Source organism: Drosophila kikkawai, chromosome 3L, assembly GCF_030179895.1.
Source record: "Drosophila kikkawai strain 14028-0561.14 chromosome 3L, DkikHiC1v2, whole genome shotgun sequence".
Taxonomy (NCBI): domain Eukaryota; kingdom Metazoa; phylum Arthropoda; class Insecta; order Diptera; family Drosophilidae; genus Drosophila; species Drosophila kikkawai.
This window is the reverse complement of record NC_091730.1, coordinates 10,648,685-10,670,908: the sequence shown is the minus strand read 5'-3', so window position 1 is coordinate 10,670,908 and position 22,224 is coordinate 10,648,685.

Sequence of the window (22,224 nt, the reverse complement as noted above, 5' to 3'; positions counted from 1 at the left end):
TAATCAAAACTTGGCTGCTGCCTTGATTTCTATGGCCCCGGCAAAAAAAACGCAGAAGTTTTCGGAAATAGTTTCCCTGATTTTCCTGGCAATTTGTTTGGCTTAAGGTTGACAGTTCAATAAGGCAGAAATTCTCTTTAATATCCATAAATAACCGTCGCAAACAAAAAAGTTCCTACCTACCTGGGGGCGCAGGGTTACTAATTACGCATACGCAACGCTGTCTTAGGGGTTGGAAAAGTTGCCGGAAAAGTTCCTTAACCTTCTGCGCCCTAATGCCATTTCCAATAACTTCTGCTGCAGTTCCCACCAAAATTGAGGGAAAAGTCGAAGAAGATGGCAAAAAAGGAGACATTCGCCAAAAATCCCTGCCTCGCCATATATCGTTTTAACATAATTTCTGTGGTAAAATTAACTTTATGAACTGTTGAATGAAACGAGAACGGGACCAACCCTCGGAGGCAGCCAGCGAGTAGCTAGTAGCGTGCGTCTCACAACCTGCCACTTAAAACAAATAACAAAGTTTTGCTTAACTTTCCTCTAGCTCCTGGTGCCCGTTCTCGTCCTCGTCCTCGTCCTTTTCCTATTTCCCTTTTTCCTTCATTTTATTCAGGCAGCTCTTGGGGGAAATTATGGCCAGACACAAAGCGAAAAGCGTCGTCAACTACGTCGAGCGGCTTTTGTCTTGGGCGGCACGGCATCCAGCAGGAAAATCATTCTCGACAAGGACTACTCCTCAGCCCGTCTGGCAAGGAAGTGGTATCGCCAGGCAGAATAGCAGGCAAAGTACCAAAGCTTCTCCTGATGGCAAAATTACATATGAAAGTGGATTTCATTAAAAAGAAGTTGGCTGCAGTGAAATACGGCAAGTAAAAGACATTTATCCGGGAGGACTTGTCTGTGGCCTAACAGAGATGCCAAGATTTGGCTGGATTTTTGCATAAATGTTTTTGGAAAGCTAAAAAAAAGCCCTTTAAGAAATACAGGTTTTTAAGAACGATTCAAGTTTAGTTTCAAATAAATTCCTAAAAACCTTCAATTGTATTTTGAAATTATTTGTTAATTTAAAGTTTACCCTATTTATTATAGAGTAACTTTCCCCTTTTCATATATTTTTCAAGTAATGGTTATATTTTTTGCTTCCCTCCAAATATACTTTATTTTAAATAAATTCCAACGAGTCTCCACAAAAGCCACACATTTCAGCTTATAAAAAGCCAATTTCTCCTCTCCAATTACAAAAGTAGTTTCGATGCCTTCAGCAGGTCCTTGGACAGGTGACGATGCCATGGCGACTGGCAATAAGTTAATGCAAAATAGTTCGACGTTCTTCAAAACTCAGGGACCGAAGCCCTTGGACAGAAAGACAAAAGGAAAATTCCATCAAACTAAAACGGCTTCAAGACGCTCGCTAATTGGCTCAAACTGGAGGGGCGGAAAAGAGGAGAGGTAAATTCGCCAAATACCATCAAACATCATCAACCGTAAAGGTGTAAGAAAAATCGTAATGAGACGTTCAAGCCAAACACAATTGGCTGCATTCGAGTCTGGGGCAATTTATTAAGGCAATATAGCGTTATGTGGGGAAAAGGCTTTCAGCCGCTGAACGAACAAACCTCTTTCCCAAAGAGAGTGTGGGCGTATATATAAAAACGGCGCCAACTCGATGCCAACTTCATGAATTTTGAATGAACGTAAAGGGCAGAAACTAATGCCAGCAAAAGCTTTGGGGGAGTAACCGGCTGCGGCTCTTCAGCTCTCAGCTCCCATCTACCAGGGCAAAAAAAGGAAAACTAAGGGCGAGGGCATTTTCCCGCTGACACAAGACATGGAGGAGCCATCGTTTCCAACTTCCGACGACTACTTAGAGACGCCTAAACAGCTTCATTACTTTTATGGAGCTGACGGCGCGCTTCGTTGGCTCGCCATTGTCTGTTTTCCAGTTTGGTTGTTTGGCTGTTTGTCTGGCCAGGCGCAAATTTGTTTGTGTAAATTAAATGAAATGACTGTAAAAATGCCAAATAAGCTAATTTGCGGTTAGTTTTTTTTTCTCTGCTCCCTTGAATTTATGTAACAGAGAGTGCAAAAAGAGACAGAAACGGGGTTCCCTCAAGTTTTGAGTTATGGGATCATTAAGTTAGAGACAAAGAGAGCTCTTTCTTTCTTTAAAAGGCTTTGCTGTGATAAATTTTGTTTTATATTAAATAAAAAGGTCTTCCGAACATAACATTTTTAAGGCAGATTAGTAGCCAGCGATAATCTACTACTATTTTATAGGTTGCCTTGACTTATTTGAAATTTGACAGCAAATAGGAGTAGATAATAAAACCAAAAAAGCTATTTTATTCGTTTAATAAATCCAATAAAATGTCCTCATGAAAACGCTTTAAACCGAAATTAAAGAATACAATGAACAATAGATTCAATGAATATTTAAAATTAGTTCCATATAAGATTTAATTCTCAGAATTGTTTTTTCATCACAGAAATGTTGAAAATTTTGGGAGTTTCAACTTTGGCGTCGAATTCCAAAGACATGGGCAATGGTTCACGATTGGGACTATTTTTTAGTAGTGCCGTGATGTATTGAGAGTAGGTCCTACCAAAAATAATAAAGGTAAGTCCCATTATATAGGCCACGTAATTCAAAATGTCGGCAAACATAGGTTTTTTGTATTTTTAGGTATACCGCGGAACCTGTAGGTGATGGAAAATAATTTTGTATGGGACTTTTACTCAGGAGCACCCAAATATCATGGAAAACTTGAAATGGTTCGTGGAAATTTCACAAAGTTTAATTTTGTGTTCCTGTGTAATTAGTAATTTGTAGTTTCCGTACCCCAGAATTATGATATCATTTGTTTTCCCGACGTTTTTGTATTATTAAACGATCAATCAGAGACATTAAAGTGTCTTGCACTCGTTGCTCACTTTCTTCATTAAATTTTTACAAGTCTCCCAACAAGTCACTCCAATTTGTGTTCACTTCATGCGGAGTTCTTTGTATCCCCGATGGTTTTGGTGGAGTTGTTGTTGTGGTCACCACACCATTGTCTGGATGGTCATTTTCTGGACTCCGTTCAACTCCGCTTTGGTTGCATACTAAATGCAGAAGACTTTTTACCGCCCTCCCTTTCTGCTGCCAGGCACTGGTTATTTTTCCGCCTGACCATGAATTTTGCATTAGAGTTTAGTTAAAGTGCAGCTGGTGCGAATCCCAAACGGATATGGTAAGCGGAACGCAAGTCCTTTTTTTTTTTATTCGGAATACATACGGAATAGATATGGAGAGCAGGCAGAGCCAGAGCCAGTGTCAGGGCCATTAACTATGTAAGAAGGAAGAGGGATTTAAAGAATTTAAAGTCGTTAAAAGGGTTGCTAGCGGCAAATATGTCTATGTAAATATAGGAAAATAAAAAAAGGCAACTAGAAAACCAATAATTGTAGTAAACATAGAGTTAACCCAAGGAAAACTGTAATTACTATTAAAACCAAACCAAAACCAAGACCTTCTTATAAATAAATAACCCACAAAGCCTACTAAAACTTTGATAAATAACCATAACTATAAAACTAAACTATCGTTTCCCTATCACTATGATCAACACATAACAATTTACTTATCAAAAAGTTATATTTGAACCTTCATCTTTTGCAACAGCTGTCGTATTGAAAGTAATAGAGAACACATTTTCCGTCTCCGTTAATCTTTATATGAAACTAATCCTCAACTCAACTTTGGCTTCCAAATTAACCCAACTATTTCCGTTCAGAGTCTCTCATTAGTTTTCTCAATTGCCTGGAGAAACTTCCCATTTCCCTGGGTTTTCCTCTGAATTGATAATGGCAAAATGTTTTCCCTCCTCTAGATAACTAAACTCCAACTGAGCGACAACAGCTGCGACAGGGTCCTGTTGGCTCCTTCAAATGAATTATAGCAACAACAAACTTTTGCATTATTTTATGAAATTTTCAGTTAAACAAATTTGTTGCCCGCTTGCCAGCTTGGCATGGTGTGTTTGTGTTTGTATTTGTGTTTGTCTGTTTTACTTAAAATGTAAGCAGAATCTGGGGGGAAGCTCCCTGTTTCCTGAGCTTGAAACTTGTTCAGTTTGTGTCACCCGGACACACCTGAGAGTGTTGGGCGAAAGGATGGGCCGAGGAGGGATATATTCGTATTCCGAGAATGAGTATCTGGCGCAAAACGCCGCCTTCTCCTCCCCAGACCTCGTCATCGTCCTCGCCCTGTAAGTATGGTATTATAACTTTTTCACGGCATAATTTATGCGCACTTTATGCAAATTTTTTTCTATAAACCAACCAACGGTGAGGCACTGAGAAAAATGATATAGCAAACTGTAGAAAGAAAGGCTACTAGAATTGCCTTAAAAAATTAAACAAAATTTGATTAGTTTAAAAGCAGAAATGTATTACTTTTTTCTACTTTAAAATGTATATTTAAGGTACAATGTTATATATTATTTTGAATAATAATTACAGTTTTTTGAAAGTATTTTTATGAGAGAAATATTGTTTATAATAATATAGAAAATCCCTTAAATGTAATACAACATTTTAAACATTTTTAGTTTGCGTCTCAAGTGAAAAATTACAATTTTTTACGCTGATTATGTTATAAATCTAATTTATTAAAGCAACAAAATTTCCTATCTAAATTTTAAAGCATTTAAAAATACAACATTTATTTATTTTTAAAAAATAAACTAATATTTTTAATATATTAATTTTTAAGCCAAAACATTACCATATTTTCTTTTCTCTGCATTGCGGAAGCATGCGCATATGTGCTGTGTTTTTGAAATGTAAACTGTAAGCGGGTTTTGCTTTTAAAAAACAGATATTCAACATGGTGTGGCGATGGCCCACCAGGAGGATCGCGGGGGTCGATAGAAGAGAGCGCTACGTAAACGCCAGTAATTATACATTTTTGCAAAAGTTCCTGCTGCCAGGTTCGACTTTTTGGCCCACCAATCCCGGCCAGGCGCTTATTTTTAATGAAAAAAGTTACCCCAACTGTGGCTCTCTCCCTCTGTGCTCGGCCCGGGCAAGTTCTAATTGATTTTTAGATTGATATGCAAAGCGGCAGGGAGGAGCCGAGAGCCAAGCCGAGATTTCCCCCATCATCCATCCATCTCTTGTTTTCGTTGACAGAAAGTTTTTGCTCCCTAAAAACGCCATCACCATAGGCATATGAAATTTCAATTAAAATGCCAAAAACAAAATGCTAATGACCAGTTGATATGCAACTAATTTGCAATTTTATTTTATGTGCTCAGCTCTTGACAAAAGTTTTTCACTGCTATCCTATAATTTATCAATTTGCTTATCATTTAGGGGGAATTTTATTCGGATAATTTACTTACTTGTGGCATTTTAGATATACATATTTTGTGATGTACGAAAGTATATTGTGGCATTTATTTTATTTAAGTGAATTTATTAGGAATTTTGTGGCTATTTTTAGACACAAATTGATTAAATATATAATTGTTTGAAATATTAAATAAAAAACTGAATTGGCTGATATGTTTATAAATTTACTATCCCCATTTACTAACCCCCATTTCCATTATTAGACTTCCTTTAATGAAACCGTAATTTCTTTCCGTATAGCAGTTCCCATTTCAATTCATTGAATTAACTTTCCTTTTCGAACTGAAACCAAAGCCTCACACCTAGAATCCTCTTTCACTTTGGAGGTCCTTAATTGAATTCGTGTAATTCGTCCGGCGATTTGCCTTTCCGCTGTTCCACCTTCTTTTCGTCATTGTCTCTATCTATCCACCTTCGTTTCCACCTCCACCAACTGTCCTTTCTTTTCTCTCGCTCTTCGTTTAATGAGGACTGACAGGCGACAAGCGTAATTAAATTTTATTTTACTCTTACATGCAAATTCTAAGCGAGTTCTTTTTTAGTCACGTCGCTCGGTTGTCTCCCCGGACCCTGATTTGATTTTCCGGGTTGGTATTATCTTAGTCAATCTCTATTTAGGGGTAGACTTGGGTGTAATTTATGAGCTGACCTGACCAGCGGGTGGTGGCGAAAGTGTAGCCCACAATTGCCCAACTTAAGTTTTCACCACCCGAATTACTTCAAATTGAATTTGGCACACAAAGGCTATGCATATTGATTTCATCCCTCCCCAGATTAAGCATACGCAGTGTGGGCCGTGGAGCTTCTGCTGCTGACTATGATGGAAAATGCAAGTCTGTCGCTGACAATGACATATTAGACTCATTTACACATTTTATGTGTATCTCCCTCTAGTCTATATATTACTGGGTTTTTTTTTTTATATTCAGTTCTTGACTAAAGCAATTTGTATGCAAAATAGTCGTAAACAATTTTACATACTCTATCTCCCCCTCTCTGGGCGGGCGGAAAAATAAGTCAAGTGCATTGAGGAGTGACTTTTGAAGGCATCATCAAACTGATGATGATGGGAGATGCAGAGAGAAATAATTATAGCTTTAAAAATATATTTTCTTTTTAAATAAATTATATATAAAGATATATAAAATTAATTTATAAATTTCACAAATTGATAAAATGTAGAAAGAAAATTTATGATAACCAAACTGTTATCACCATTATTTTTAAAAGTCTTGTATTTTTATTTTGCTGAATATTTGATCACCTTTGTATTTTATCTTAAATTAAAACTAATTTATATTTATTATATTATTATTATATTTAATTTTTTAAACACTTTTCTTTTTGCCTGCAATTTTTTCTCCTAGTTATCAGTGTCTCAATTGACATAGAAATCCATTTGCATTTCTCTTTCAACTGATTCTTCATGAAACAACATACTTAGTACTAGAAAGAGACGGCAGCTCAAAGCCAGATAAAGACAGACAGTGGGAGTTCTGCGTGAGTGAGTTGAACAAGTCGGCGAATTCTTTTAATTAACCCATTGCCTTTTATAGGCCAAAGCGTTTGCATTTGCTTAGATCTCAAGTGGAAAGGCGGCCAAAGGCTAAGAGGGGGCGGTGCAGCAGTTTGTAAAGAAAACACAATTTATCCGAGTCGCTTTAATTAGTTAAGTTGGGACAGCATTTGAAAGGTTTTACTCTATAATGAAGCTAAAGTCTAAGCCAGACATTTGACATACATACCAAACATATATATTTAGGTAAATAAAATTGAATTTAATTATTAAAGAGGATCGGTGAAAGGTAGTAGCTAGTCAACTAATTGGAGAGGTCGCAGGACATGGAGCTCAACATGGATAGTTATATTAGGAGCTTAGTCGAAGGACCATGGCTGCTTAATTTAATGTTCCTTTTGAGGACTTTATTTAGGTACCAGTAGTAATAGTATTTTATCAACTGTTTTTATAAATGTAAATCTTAATGGATATTTCATTATACTTATTAATTTATATTGTTGCAATTCGTTGAATTACAATTTCCCTTGAATTATGGTGGCTTAAATTGCCTTAAAATAATAAAAGAAAATTTCGAAAAAGCCTTTATCCGGTCTTTAAAAATGATTTTGAGACCTATACCCTAAAATAAACTTAAGTTTGTATTTATTTAGATATTTTAAAAGTTAAAAACCTAACTAAAATTCCTAGTTTATTTAAGCGAATATAATATTCGACTTAAACCTGCTCTAAACACTGTAAACTAATTACAGTCTCGACTGCATATGCCATTTAGTTAAAGCTGACGCCATCGACATGGGGAGATTGATTTGCTTTCAACGCCCCAATAAATGGTAATTAAGAAGCCGCTGGTTGCAAAACTGTGCCGCTGTGCTGCAGTGTTGCTCCACATTTTACATACATATTCTATAAACTGGTGTTGCCTCTCCTCCCACCCGCCCAGTGATTTTCTCCATCAATCGGCTCTGACTATCCGAAGTCTGGTTGTCAGCAATAAATAGTCAAGTACATAATACTTATAATTTATTATGCATATTGTATAAAAAAAAAAAGAGAAATATAAAAATAATGGGATGCTGGAGCTCTTTCCTCCCTTATATCTTTTATCCCCTTCTTAAACCATTTTTTTACACAATAGCCAGAGCTCCGCCGCAATCGCACTTAGTTAGATTTATGGCAAAGTCAGTCGAGCAATTTGCGTGGGTAAACATGCACTAAAACTCAATTTAGAGGCGGATACAAGTACAATTTTATATGTATCTTTATGTACTATGTATATATGTGTTTTATATATATCTATATATTATATATATATGTATGTATATGACCAGTTCTTGAAGAGTGTTGGCTGACACAGCGTTGAGGCAGGCGCCCAATTTAATGCGATTTAAGCAAGAGCAGCGCAAATTGAGCGAGCCACTTGAATGAATGAATGAATGATGGACCTAGTTGCATGGCTGACTTCTCCAACGAAATGACAATAAAATGGGGTTCGTAAGGAACGACTATTTGATACCCTTAAAAGCTATATTTTCATATCTAATATTAAACTTAGGAATTGGAATATTTATTCCTCTTTTAATTGTTTCCTCATCAATCGGTCAAATATCGATAGAAAAATTAAACTCCTATTTAATTCTTTAATTTTCCCCAACTTAATTTTCTTTTTATTTAATGACAAGATTAAGAAAGTTAGAAAATAAAATAAGATATATATTAGATTTCGATAAATTTCGATACATTTCGATAGTATAAGTAGCAAAAACTTCGATAGTTCCAATATTATCAACAGACCCAGAGATTTCTTTTAAACCCTATTGCCTTATTATTATTTTAATTACTAAATTTGTATATTAAGCTTTCTGAAACAGCCTTTAGTACTCTCTCTACCCTATTTCAACCACAAGTTAGTGCCGCCTTGACAATGATAACAGTATCAGGCAGCCAAAGGCTGGCAAATCTGGTCTTGGGCCTGCCTCACATTATTAAATTACAAACACTCACGAATCTTGTGCCATCTCTTTCTCAGGGGTTCTTTCTGTCTCCCTTTCCCTCTTACTAAAGGGACCTCCCGTTTGCCTCCACCAATTAATCCCAACTGGATTTGGCATAAAGATAAAATGACGACCAGCACTGCTATGAGAAGCTCTCGACTGTCGCAACCGCTGCTTGAGGGCAATATTTTCCTCCAAGCCCCATCCAAACAATCATCTAAGCGCCCCTGGCTCACCCCAGAGTTTTCCTACGCCCTGCTCGACAATTTTCCAGCGCGTGGCGAAGCGGTTTTCCCCCCCAAAACCCAGCCTACGATACAAGCAGATAAGTCATTTTTATGTGACACTTTGCCTTAAATATTTCACATTTTTTTGTGACCATTTTTGTTGGCCGCCATTATGTAACTAAGCCCCCTCTCTCTCTCTTTCGAGATCTTTGGGCAATGGCACTATTGTGTATTATAATGGATACTGCGCCTTTAATGGCTGACGATTTTGAGGCACTGATATGCCCAAGATGGCCCCCAGTGACCTTCATGGCCAGTGGGTGGGTGGGATTTTGGAAGGCAGGAAAGCTGAATTTTTGTCAAAAGGAAACATGAAATGGAAGTGAAATAATATCGTTGTTGTTGGCCTGTGTCAACGTTAGTTTGCGATAATCTTGAAGCTTTTCTGCTCATATTGCAGTAGGTTCGAACTAGGTCAGGTGAAGCAGAGACAGGTGAAGCAGCATCCAAAGTCACCTTAATCCTGGGCTATCGGGTTCAGTGTTGTTATGTTAAGTGAAGTAAATGGGTTAAGGATGTGAAAGTTCTCTCTGAAAACTTGAAGTTTTCGTTTAAGATAAGTGATATGTGCTGGCTATTTGGGTTACGTTGCATTTCAAGGATTAATTAAAGCCAAGATTTTGTAATTTAAATAAATTATTCTATTGCAAAAGCCAAAAGAAAGACATCTTCTGGTTTACATAATATTCTATTTCAAATGCATAAACCAATTTAATATCAAATGTTTAATTTTTCTTAAAATACCAATAATTTAAAGACCTTATTCCCTATTCTCTCAAATTTATTACCAATATACTAACCATTCCCCCAGCTTCATCCATTCATCGATGGACTTTAAAAAGTCTTTTAAAGCCTCAATCATTTCCGTCTCCCACTTTGACAACTCTTTTTATGGCGTTAATAATGCCAAAGACCCCCATTGCTTTATACACCCCACGAAAGTTTCAATTTCAAGTTAATAATACAGCGTTCCTGCAGCGAAACGAGAGGAAAAAAGCCTCTTAAGAAATTATCGACAACATTTTGCCCACGCAAATGAGAGTATTCGAACGAATTTCGAACGAGGCATGACAAAATTGAGCCGCTGTCAATTGATCTGCCTCCAATTCGGTAAAATCCCCACCATATTTCCCCCACTCCACTCTCTCTGCGATTGTAACCGGAGACCGGTGTGTCGAGAAGGCGTTGAAATTGAAATTGTAGAACGTCGAGGTCAGCCTCCCAGCCTCCCGTCCCGTCCAGCCTCTCGGAGTGCCCCCACACCTGGCGGGAAAAACAAAAACGTGAGCGGATCGGAGAGCTGGGGCTTAAAAGTAAAGTCCATGAGCCCCCTGGCTCATGGTAATGTAAACATGGCCCGAAAGGTGTGTGTGTAAATAATGCGTAAAAATAATAACCCAAACAAAAACAGAAAAGCATAATTTGTGTTGACTCTTTCAATTTCTGTATTGTCCATCCAATCAAATTATTATTTTTTGTTGTTGTTGGGAGATCTCAAGTGTCGCTGGTTTCGAGGCTTATAATTAAGCCAAAAGCTGTTGAAATGTGCCCACACCACAACACACCGCGAAAGTCTCTAGATTCAATTAAATTTTCCAGCCGGCCACAAAATAAATGACTTTATTTTCCATCCAATTTCGGTTTAGGTGCGAATGCCATACAAAACCTGTTATACGATATACACCCAACTTTGGCCAGAACGTGTCGCGGGTCTATTAAAAACACGAAAGCGAGTTGCAAAAATTGCCCAAATATATCGCCGGGGCGAGCTGCAATCAAATGTGCAAACTGTGGCAAGTGGCAAACGATCCTAATGACAAATGAGATGGACTGAACTGGCCCACTATTTTGGCGCTGATGACCCACTTGCTCCGCGTTTGGTCACGCCACTTGCCCAAGGAAACACTTTGAGCTGTAAATGTGTCTCCCGCATCGTTGTCTCCGAGATGGATGGATATCCGAGTGGTGGAGTGGGTCAAGTTGGAGATGGATTGAGTAGAAAGAATAAATGTGGGGGGGCGAAAGAAAGATGGGCTATTGGAGACACGAAAAGAAAGCATTTAGTAAACAATTTAAGTTGCACTGAAAATAATGTTAAAAATAATACTAAGTTACTCATAAAATATATTAGATTTATATTTTTATAAAGACAAAACTTAATACAATTTTTAAAAATTATTTAAGCGTTGACGAAAGTTTTAAGTTTTTAAAAATCTGTTTATATATCACAAAAATATCTCATATATTGCCATAAAAATACATTAATAATATTTTAAAAATTAAATACTTAAATACTTCAAACAAAAGAATATTTGAAGATCAAAGCTGAAACCATAAATCCTCAATAAATAAAACAACTTTAAACAATTTTCTCAAGCTAACCAAGAGCTTTCCATAATAATTTTTCATGATGCTTCAAGAGCCGAGTTTTACTATTATTTCTTTCACAATTTTCAGCACTTGTGCTCAACTTTTGATGTGCCTTTAATTACACACTGTTATTGTTTTTAATAAATTTGCATTTCGTTGTCGTTGCCCAGACTCGAGTGTCTCACTGACAGGCCACTTGAATGATGGAAAAACATACATATTTTTGCTTATTTTACACATGCAAATATACCCAAATATACCCAACACCCTCATCTGCCAAACTCAAGCATCTCCGAAATGATTTCCCTCAGTTTTGATATTTAAATTTATATTGCATTTGTTTGTTCAACGCTTTTGGATTTTTAACAACATAATAAATAAATAAATCCCCAAACACACACACAATGTACACGTCAAATGCACTCGAGTGAAGTGAAATCTATGGAAATTGAATAAATGTTTTTCGCAAAATACCATTTTGTGCAAAAATTGTCAAGCTTTTTAGGCCATAAATTAAACCATCCCCCAACACAGACCCCGATTAAGGGCCTGTTAATCAAACTAATTTGGGCGGCGGCTGCTGTCGTTTCTATTGCCTGTTATGCTAATCACATTAGGAACCGCACCAGAGGAGGGACTATCTATCTATTGGCTGCCAGACGCAGGCTGTCATTTTCATAATTGGCCAAACAGCGAACCGCACAACTATTAGCCAGGCACCAAACATCGCGCACACACTGACGGACGCACTAAGTGCTGGCCAAAAACTGATTGACAGAATGATGTTTGGCATTCGAAAAATGTTTTTACGAAAATAATATTCATGATTTTTAAAGGAAAGTGAAAAGTTTAATAGTATAAATATATATAATGTAAAGTAAATACAATAAATGGATTTAAGGGGAATCTATTTAAAGACTTTTTCAGCTTTCAGCTTTAAATATTATTATTATTATATTATTTATATATTACTATAATTTATTATAATATTTTAAGCTGTATAAATTATTATTATTTCACATAAAAAAGGAATCTAATTAACATATTCCCTTAAACCAATGTAAAATTGCCTGTAAAATGTGATAAAAACTATTCAAAAAATAAAAAAAAATATTATTTTATATTTTCTACAAAAATCTCTTATTAAATCATCAAAACCCTTCTCTATTTATACTTTTCCCAAACCCTTGGGGATATGCAAACTAAGCTTTCCGCATAAACCCCAGATAGTCCTTGGCCTGGTGATATCGCTGGTTCGTTACCAGAATTGCCCCGTTATTAAAATTTAACGCCGCAAAAGCGTAAAATTGCCACATTTATGTCCTGCAATGTCGTTTCCCCCTCCTCGACTCCCTTTTACCATCGACCAACCTCCTCTGTCTGTTGTGCGTGCATTAAAAGTTTTTTAAAATACACACAAATTGACTTTTGATGTTTCGCGGTTGATTTTCTGTATATTTTTGTTGCCGCCGCTGCAATGTTATAAATGGTGCGTAAAAAGTTTATTAAATTTTAAAGTTTTTCCCCCGTTACAGTCTCTGTGTGTGCGTGTGAGTGGAATTTCCATAAAAATAATTTTTCAATTATGCTGGCGGTAACGAAAGGAGGCTAAGGCTTTGGATTTCAACTGGTTTGCCACTTGGCAACGGCTGTTGAAACACTCGCCAATCGTACACAAAACGAATCCATACGGAAAAGTGGTAACCAGGAGAATAAAAAAACAGACAACTGAAAAATACAGAAGCTTAAAATACTCTTTTTTCTTATTTTTTTCTATTTTTAAATAGATAATTTACAATTAAAGATATTTTTTCATAAGTGAATCCCTTTGTAACTATAACTTTCCCAGGCTTTAAAGGTCTGCAACTTTTTCCATACCTAGATTTTTCCAACATACCCTATTTCAGGGAATTCCGCCGGAGATGATGATGGCGTCATGTAATGAAGTTTTAAATGAAGTGCGACAACTAACGCAGCAGCAACACCATAGTGTTGCAGCAACAGCAACACCAGCAAAAGCGGCGGCGACGGTGGAATCGCACACAACTGCGGCGCGACATTTTGTGGCAATAACGTTGATGATGGTGCCGCCAAAAAGGGGGTGCTATGGTTGTTTTGGTTGGGGGCGTGGCCCTGTACAAACACACACATGGGGCGACATGGCAACCTCCGACTATTGCAATAATTTGGCAGCAAGTGGTGCCCCGAGAACGAATGCTCGAACTACGAACTCCCAAACTACTTTTTTTCTTTCGAACGAATCTTTCTCTCTTCACTTTTATTTTGCAAGTTGGAAGTGCCAAAAGCCTGCCTGAGGCACAGAGAGAAATAATATATACATTACTTGATTTAATAAGTACAAAAGTTAAGGTTAATGGGAACCCCCTGTAATCTATAATGTTTCGATTAAAATTGGTTGAAAAAGCCCATTTGAAACTATTACAACAAATGAATATTAGCTTTGTAACTAATATATAATATATCTTTTTCAGTGTAGTGTGCCTTCTGTGCAGTGTTCGGTGTTCAACGAGCTGTCAACGTTTCTACTTCATATTCTGTTGCCTACTGCTTTTCCCTTTTGCCCAAAAAGGAAATTGTATTACGGTTGCCGTCAGCCCAGCAGGCTGTTGGACTGTTCATAAAGCCAAGAATATTGAGATGAATAAACTAAACAAATATTCTCAAAAATTGAAAATCTAAGAGATTTATTAGGGAAATATTATCAAGGTCTTAAAGCTTAATCATTTTAAAGGAGATAGATTAGGTTTCGTATTGAGTTAAAAGTGAAAATTTCACACTTTTAACTATTTTTAAACCCCTAAAGATATTTTATTACCTTTGATTAGTATCCATAAATGTATTCAAGTATATAAATTCCTCACAATAGCTTACCTGTAAGGAAAAGAAACGAAATCAAAGATTAAGATTAGATAAGATACTTAAGTCTTTATGAAACCTGTGAAATAAAAGCTTTCTTTAATGTTTTTTAATATAAAAAAATTAAAATAGGCATGAATATAGATACCTATATTTCATTTATATTGCTACTGTCACCTGTGTATTAATTTTTCCCCAAGAAAAAATCACAGTAATTTATATTTCCTTAGGCTTTTCAAGCCAACCGAGGTTCCAAATTTTCCAATTTTTCCCCTCAACTTCCCCATCAATGACATATTGCACTCGAGTACTTTGATGTGTTGCCTTCACTTGCACTTCAATTTCGAGGACTTGGGACCATCTGCTGCTGCTGATGTTAATTATGGTTATCAATCAGAAACGGAGACAAATAGACGGGCAATAAAACAGCTGCCCAACACCCGTTGCACATTGGCTAAACAAAAAATGTGAATTAGTCAAACATTTTTGAATAATTCGCTTCACGCTTTTTCATTAGGAGACAACATTTTTATTTTTGGGAATAACTTAATGGCCAGCTGATGAAGATAAAGAGCGATCAAAACAGTTTAAAGAGCTATCAAACGCAGCGTTATGCAAGCGACATCTGCATAAATAATAAGGGCAGCCCTCGATTGACTATTTGTCGTCTAACACTCACCTGCGGCACCTTTTTGATCTCCCAGCGCCAATTTGGCTTTTATTTCAGACTTTTTTGTTTTTATTTTTGTTATTTTTTGTGTGTGTGTGTGTGTCTGGCAGCGAAATTCCAATCAAGTTGCCAGCTATCAAAGGGAAATGCCGACGACGACGCTGTAAAAATTTGTGTCTATTTTGTTTCCATGAAAACTTTGTTGTGCCAAACCAGAAAGATAAGCAAAATAGTTGCCAGCCAGCGGCCAGGAATGAATACCATGGCCCAAAAAGTTCTTCGTTTTTGGCACCTGGGCGAACAGTAAAGGGAACAACAAATATAAATAATAATTACCCAACTGCAGTTACCCTGATTTCTTACTCACAAAAGGTTATCAAAATTTATGCGGCAAAGTTTTTTTTGGGGTTTTCTAGGTGCTACTGCCATTGCCACTGCAAGCAGCAGACATTTCATAACTCAAATTAATGCTTATTAATTTTTATTGCCATTATTTGTGGCCCGTTATTAATTATCTATTTGGTATTTTTATAGCCGCACGACTGAAAAGGTGCCAACGAAATGAATTCGTTTCTTTATAACGTTTTCGGTTGTGGTTTTCTGGCTTCTTTAGGTACGGGTTTTGTATGCAAATGGGAATTATTGAGAAATTATGAAGCATTCGATTTGGATTTTGCATATATTTATTGTAGTCTCGAGGAAAATGAGTAAAAAGGTGGCTTTACCGTTTAGCAAATTAGCGGATATAATACAAATAAGGAAAGTTTAACATAATAACTCGGACTTAACGAGGCTTTTGAAATTATTTATAAAATTTTAGGTGCAATTTATTTACTTTTCTATCCACCAAATCCCATACAATTTATTTGGATATATAACCCAGAAATCCAAATCTTAGCTCTAGTTTTTCCCATAGCTTATCTTATCCATCATTTCAGCTTGATAAGCTCCCCCAATGATTGCCAAAATACCCCTCATCCATCAACCAAAAAAAAAGGACTAAAATTAATTAAACTAAAAGCAAGGCAATGCTAATCACTTAATTACTTATCCAATCGCCAGATGTTTTTGCCTCCTCTTATTTTGTTTCACTTTTCCCAGCTCCCTGCATATTTATAATTTCAAATTAAACTTGGGCAAGAAGTGCACGCGTGATCCCTTGAGCCGGGGAAAACCAATCAATCAAAGCTAGCAGAGAGGAGAGTTCCCTAGGACCAGGGCTGCTGTCCATCCCCTACTTTAGTTTAAGCTGCCCGCTTGATTACCGTTCAAAATTGATTGATTAAATGCCGTTGTCAACCGTACTGCTCCGTCGTTTTTCCCCCCTGTGAGGAAACTGTCAGCGCTTTTGTCAACCGTCTGCGGGTAAATCCCCCAGGGCTTGCAGCTGGATCCTGGTTTGGATCCAGCCTCCAGGAAGACAAAAACCGAAACTGAAAACGAACGAAAAAAAAACACATGCTCGCATTTTAATTTAATTACTTACAGCATCCGAGCGGCGAAAGGAGCCAACGCGAAGACACATTTACTCCTACATCCGCTTAATTGATTAATAAAGATTGTCAACTGAAACAGTTTTCGGTTTTTGGTGGGGAATAAATGTGCGTTCGCACGTCATTGCAGTGACAAGGGTTCCCTAACTCCCAGATGGGTGTCAGATGTAGGAGTACGCAATTACGGGGATCTCTTCCTTTTTCCCTTCTTTCTTTTTTGGGGTTGATAATGAGCGGATCGGAGAGAAAATAATTATGGCGCTCAAGGAGGTTCCAGTATGGGTGGATGTTCTTGTTTTCGGTTGTTTTGGGACAGCAAATGTTGGGGTTGTGGAAATATAAATATGCATTGATGACGGTAATTAAGAGAACATTTACGTAAACACGTTGATTATAACAATAAAAAGGTAAAGTTAAAAAAATAAAATACAATTCAAATGTAAGTATATTTTTACAACGTTTTTTTACGGATTTAGGAGTATATTTTTTGTACCTAATCGATCTTTAATATTGTTTTTATATTTTTCATCTTCATCTAAAAAAAAATATATTTTTTTTTAAGTTTTATATTCAAATAAACAATTTTCAACTAAAGCTGATTTATATATTTGTAAATCGATTTATATATATCGCTTCTATATATCGGTTTTTTGTATATCGAATTTTATATATCGTTTTTTTTATATCGAATTTTATATATCGATATATATCGATTTACTACTACTACAAAAATTAATAAGGCTTTTGAAAATCACAAAAAAAAAAATCAATAAACCCTACGAACATTTTTTAAAAATAAATAAAACAAATTTAGATTGATTTTGGTACCTCATAAATTGCATTTTGTACTTTTGAATACCTTTTTAAGGGGTTTTAAAACTCGAGTAATATATAAAGCACCATAGTTTAATATATTTTCTTTATAATATAAAGAAACAAGTACAGCATATGTACATATATACACTACATTTTTCGCTCCTCATCATAAATTACATTCAATAAATATAAATTTTGCCGCACTATCGCCGGGATAGAGCCATTTACACGAAGCACTCTCATTTCACATTTCACATCCCCGGAGTGGCCTTTGTCGTCATCGTAAATCTCAACTAACTGTCAACGCGGCGAGTTCTACGGCACAATTCAATGAGTGCCTCTTCATAAATCTCAACCACCGATGTCACTCTTGCCCAATTTGTTTGTCGTTCTTTTTATATTATATGCTCTCCTTTTCAAAGTTATCAGAGCCACCACGCAGGTGCAGTTGTGTCCCCCTTAAGTGTCTTTAATTTAGTGTACAACTAAAATTACAAAATCACCTGAACACTAAATTTGTACTGTACACAAAAGCGAATCTGATTACCTCAGTTTTCGGGAAAAGCTAAGACTGAAGCTAAGCGACAAGTCACACAAATTGAATCTAATCGTGCGACTATCTACGTGTAATTACAATTAACTTGGATGGGGGAAAGAAAATCGAGGGAAAAGCTAAAAGATAATGAAATAATTTTTTGTGCGTGGCAGGTTGACTGCGTATGTGAGTGTGTTTGTGTGGGTGCTTTTTGTGGAGGGGTTAGAGAGGGGATATTCTGTGTGTGTGTGTGTGTGTGATGGGTGGTAACGCTAAATGTTGGTTAGCCCTAAAAACAGTTTCCACTTTCGGGTAGGTAATCAATCATTGTCAATGCCCTGTCAATGCTGTGGTCTGCATGCCGCAGGGGTTGGATAGGTGGATGGATGGATAGGTGGATAGATGGCTAGGGGGATCGGTGGGTGGATGGATGTCCAAGCCAAAAAACAAAAATTACTTACATTTTCACTGAGCAAAATAAGGGTACAAGAATTTTGGCTTTATACAAATTTTATATTAATCGTATAGGATTTTAAATCTTTTGATTTGATGTAGCAATATAGTGGAATATTTTTGGAAATATATATCAAGACTTAATGTATTTTAATACCCAGTACTAATAGGGCACTAAAGGTGTTGCGCAACATGTTCCTAGCAACATTTTCCTGAATTTGTCAAGATTTTTTTCTGCCTTTCGTCCTGTTTAATTAAAATTTGTTTGAAATTATAGTTTAAGTATTATATAATTAATAAATTTATATTCCTAGAAACACTATCAACATTTTCTTCTGCCTTTCGTCCTGTTTAATTAACATTTTTTATAAATTCGAATATTATTAGACAAAGTAAATAGCACCTATGTTCCTTTAGCAGTTGACTTTAGCTTTCCCATTTATTTTATATATTTTTAAAGCAATATAACTCCGATATCGCCAGTATCTCAAACATTAACCTCTTTTCTTGTCAAACAAAATAGAAAATCCTCCACAAATACTAAACTAAAACTAGGCCAGCGACGCATGAAAACTAATAAAAATCAAAATGAAATCAAATTAAATAAACAGCCAAAGCAACACAACAGAATGAAGGAAACAGGAAAATAGAATGCGAATGGCAACAATAAAGCAGGGCAATTACAACAACAACGAACAGACGATAAAGCCAGAGAAAGGACTTCGGAGATGAGGCGAAAATTTAAGGCAACACAGAGGGACTAAGATAAATTTTGTAAAGCAGCAGACACAATGAAAATTACGGCAACACGCCGAGGAAAGTCAAAGGCGGTCGGGCTGAAAAGGAAAGCCGAAGAAAAAGTAGCGGAAGGAAATGCCATTATGACGTAAATGTGCTAAAATAAAACAACATGGCGGACAACCCGAGCAACAACAACCAAGCGTGTCGAAAGCTATATGTGTGTGTGTGTGCGGGTGTATGTGTGTGCGTATTTTGTGAGGCTAATGTCAAAGTCAATCTTAGGAAAAACGCGTAGCGCATAAACATACAACAAAAGTAGAGAGTACAACGGCAAAAGGCAGTAGCAGTTAACCAAAAAACAGAAAGAACACTGTATTTGAGGGACACGACTATGAGATACCCGGTTTTTTATAGCTTTTTAAACTAAATCTTAAACCAAATAGAACAAAGTAAGACAAAAATTGAATCCTTAGTTGTTCTATTGCATAAAAATAGCCATTATTAAAAGAAGTTTTAGATAAGTAAGGCTAAAATTGATTGATTTTATCTTAAAATAGTGGTTATTTCAAATATATTTCATACAACCCGAATTTAATGAATAAATACTAAATGGATCCATTTATTATAAAACCAAATGTCCCACCTTGAATTCTACATTTCCCCAAGTACAATATACCCTATCTAAATTTTTAGTACCGGGTACTAGAAAAAAAAACAAGAAAAGGAAAACCCGAAAAGAAAGCAAGAAAAGCAACCCCCAATTTTCAACGCGGGGGGTTTTTTTGGCCGGAAAAAACCCAACGCAAACCGGAACCCCTCAAACGACAACTCGATTTTTCTTCTGGCACAAGAAAAATTGCCAAAATTAAAGCAAAAAAGAAAAACAATTTTCTCTTTTCCTCTCTTAGCCCCATTTTAAGGGTTAGAAAATCTTTGGAGACCGAAAAGTTACGCAAAAGAAAAATTGTTTAAAATGCGAAATGAAGATGAAAATGTTAAACACGTTTCGGAATTGTTTTCTTCTTTTTTTTCCTTCTTTATTTGTCTCGTGTCAGTTTGTGTGATTTGTCTAGGTGCAAGAGGTGAAAAGAATAGGAAATATGGCAGCAACACCAGAAGGAAAAACTAACAAACAAAAGTTGGGGAAAAAGTTGAAATGTGTTTTTTTTTTGGAAGAAAAGTTTAGAAGCTTCAGGTGAAAATCTCCAGAGTACATTTTAATCCAAATGGTCTGGGAATTTTTAGATTAATATTTTTCTTTTATAAAGAATGGAATATATCATTAAGATTTAGTTAAATAAAATATAGAAAAATATAAAAAAATATAGGACAATGAAATTTTGATCACACATTTGTTTTTTTATTTATTTAAACATTTTATTTTGTTAAATTTTTATTATTTGATTTCTTTAAAAGCTTTTAATACATTTTTTAGTAAAGGAATTCCTTAGCTTAAGAAATTGTCCTTTTCTGCAGATTTTAAAAAAATTTTAAATATTTTTAATACTTGTTATTAAAATAATAAAACGCTTTAATACCATTCTGTCTAATTATAATTATTTATCTATCCCAATGAATATTCAAGGCTTTCGCATCTTAATTAAAAGAGCCGAGGTCTATTCGAAAATAATAACAAAGTAGCTCTACCCCTTTTTTGCCAAGGTTATGGAAAATAACAACAACAGAGGACTAGAGCAAAATCTACAGCGTCTACGCTCTCTTTGTCTGCTTTTCCCGCTTTCCCCGTACAATCTCTCTCCTCTCTCGCTGTGAAGTCTCTCTACGTTTTGGCTCTCCCCCGCAGGATTTTCCCTTTTTTATATATGTATATACATATATATACGTATATTTTCTGCAGTCGACACTTTGGGGGTGGTTAGATAAAATGTGGAAATTGTTGAAAATGCCGCCTGCCTCTCAGGCAGCCGATGGTGCTGCATCGTTATGTGGGGAAAACCCGGGTCGACGGACTTGGATGGATGCCGCCTTTGCTGTGCTGTGTTTTTGGGGTGGTTGTTGGGCGTTGGGGAGTTGGGAGTACGCAGCTTGAAGCTCGCTCGAAGTGGAAATGGAAGGTGCGACGGCGACAGAAGACAGACGATGGGCGAAGGACGAAGGACGACGACAAATGTCGGAGGACAGAATACGGCGGCAACTGTTTTCACTCCATGTCCTTGCCTCCGTCTTTCTGCTCCCACTGCTTCTTCAGCTGGCAGGCATTTTCAAAAAATTTTCTTCTTTATTTTCCGCATGCACAGAGAAAAAAGTGTAGATTGGTGAGCATTTATGTGAATATTAATAATAATAATAGCCCCATTAGGGTTAAACAGTCTCTTAAGCAACTAAAATTCAATGAATTCTAAGCATCAACAGTCGAGTCGATCTAGTTTTGAAGGTTTCTCTCAGATTCTAAGCTTTCTGTATCAAACTTTTTAATTAGTTTATCAAATATCTGTCTTTATCTTGTTATGTTTTTAAATCTTTTATTTAGAGTAAAATAAACACAAGCATTGAAAATGTTATAATTTGTTAATTAATTGTATGTCTACATCCAAAATATAACTTATTTCTTGTATTTATAACCAAGACTTTAATTGACAACATGACAATATTTCCCACAGTACATTTTCTGGGTTTTCTCTTCATTCGGTTCTTTTCTTTTTGGGAAAACTCGACAAAAATAACAACAATTTTGCCACTCATAAAAAAGGCAATAGACCAAGAAGAAGGGAAAGGGCGCAGGGATGTGGAGGTGGGTGAGATGGCCGAGAGGAAGTAGGAAATTTGAACTTGGGCTTGTGATGTATGTCCGATGTCTGTGGAGACCCAAAAACTGCCAATGCGGCCGACCACTGCGGCAGAGTTTTCCCTGGTCGAAATGAAAATGGCAGACGAAAATGTTAAGCGATGGATGGGCAGTTGCCACCGGGTGTTTCAGTCGGGTGGTTTGACCTCTTACCCCAGCTCCACCACGTCCCCTCAGCTCCATCACAATCTCGCCAGTCACCCATCAAGCAAACTGGTGAAAGTTGCCCTTGAATGGTGTTTTCTGGATTATGCCCTGTTCCGCCTGCTCTC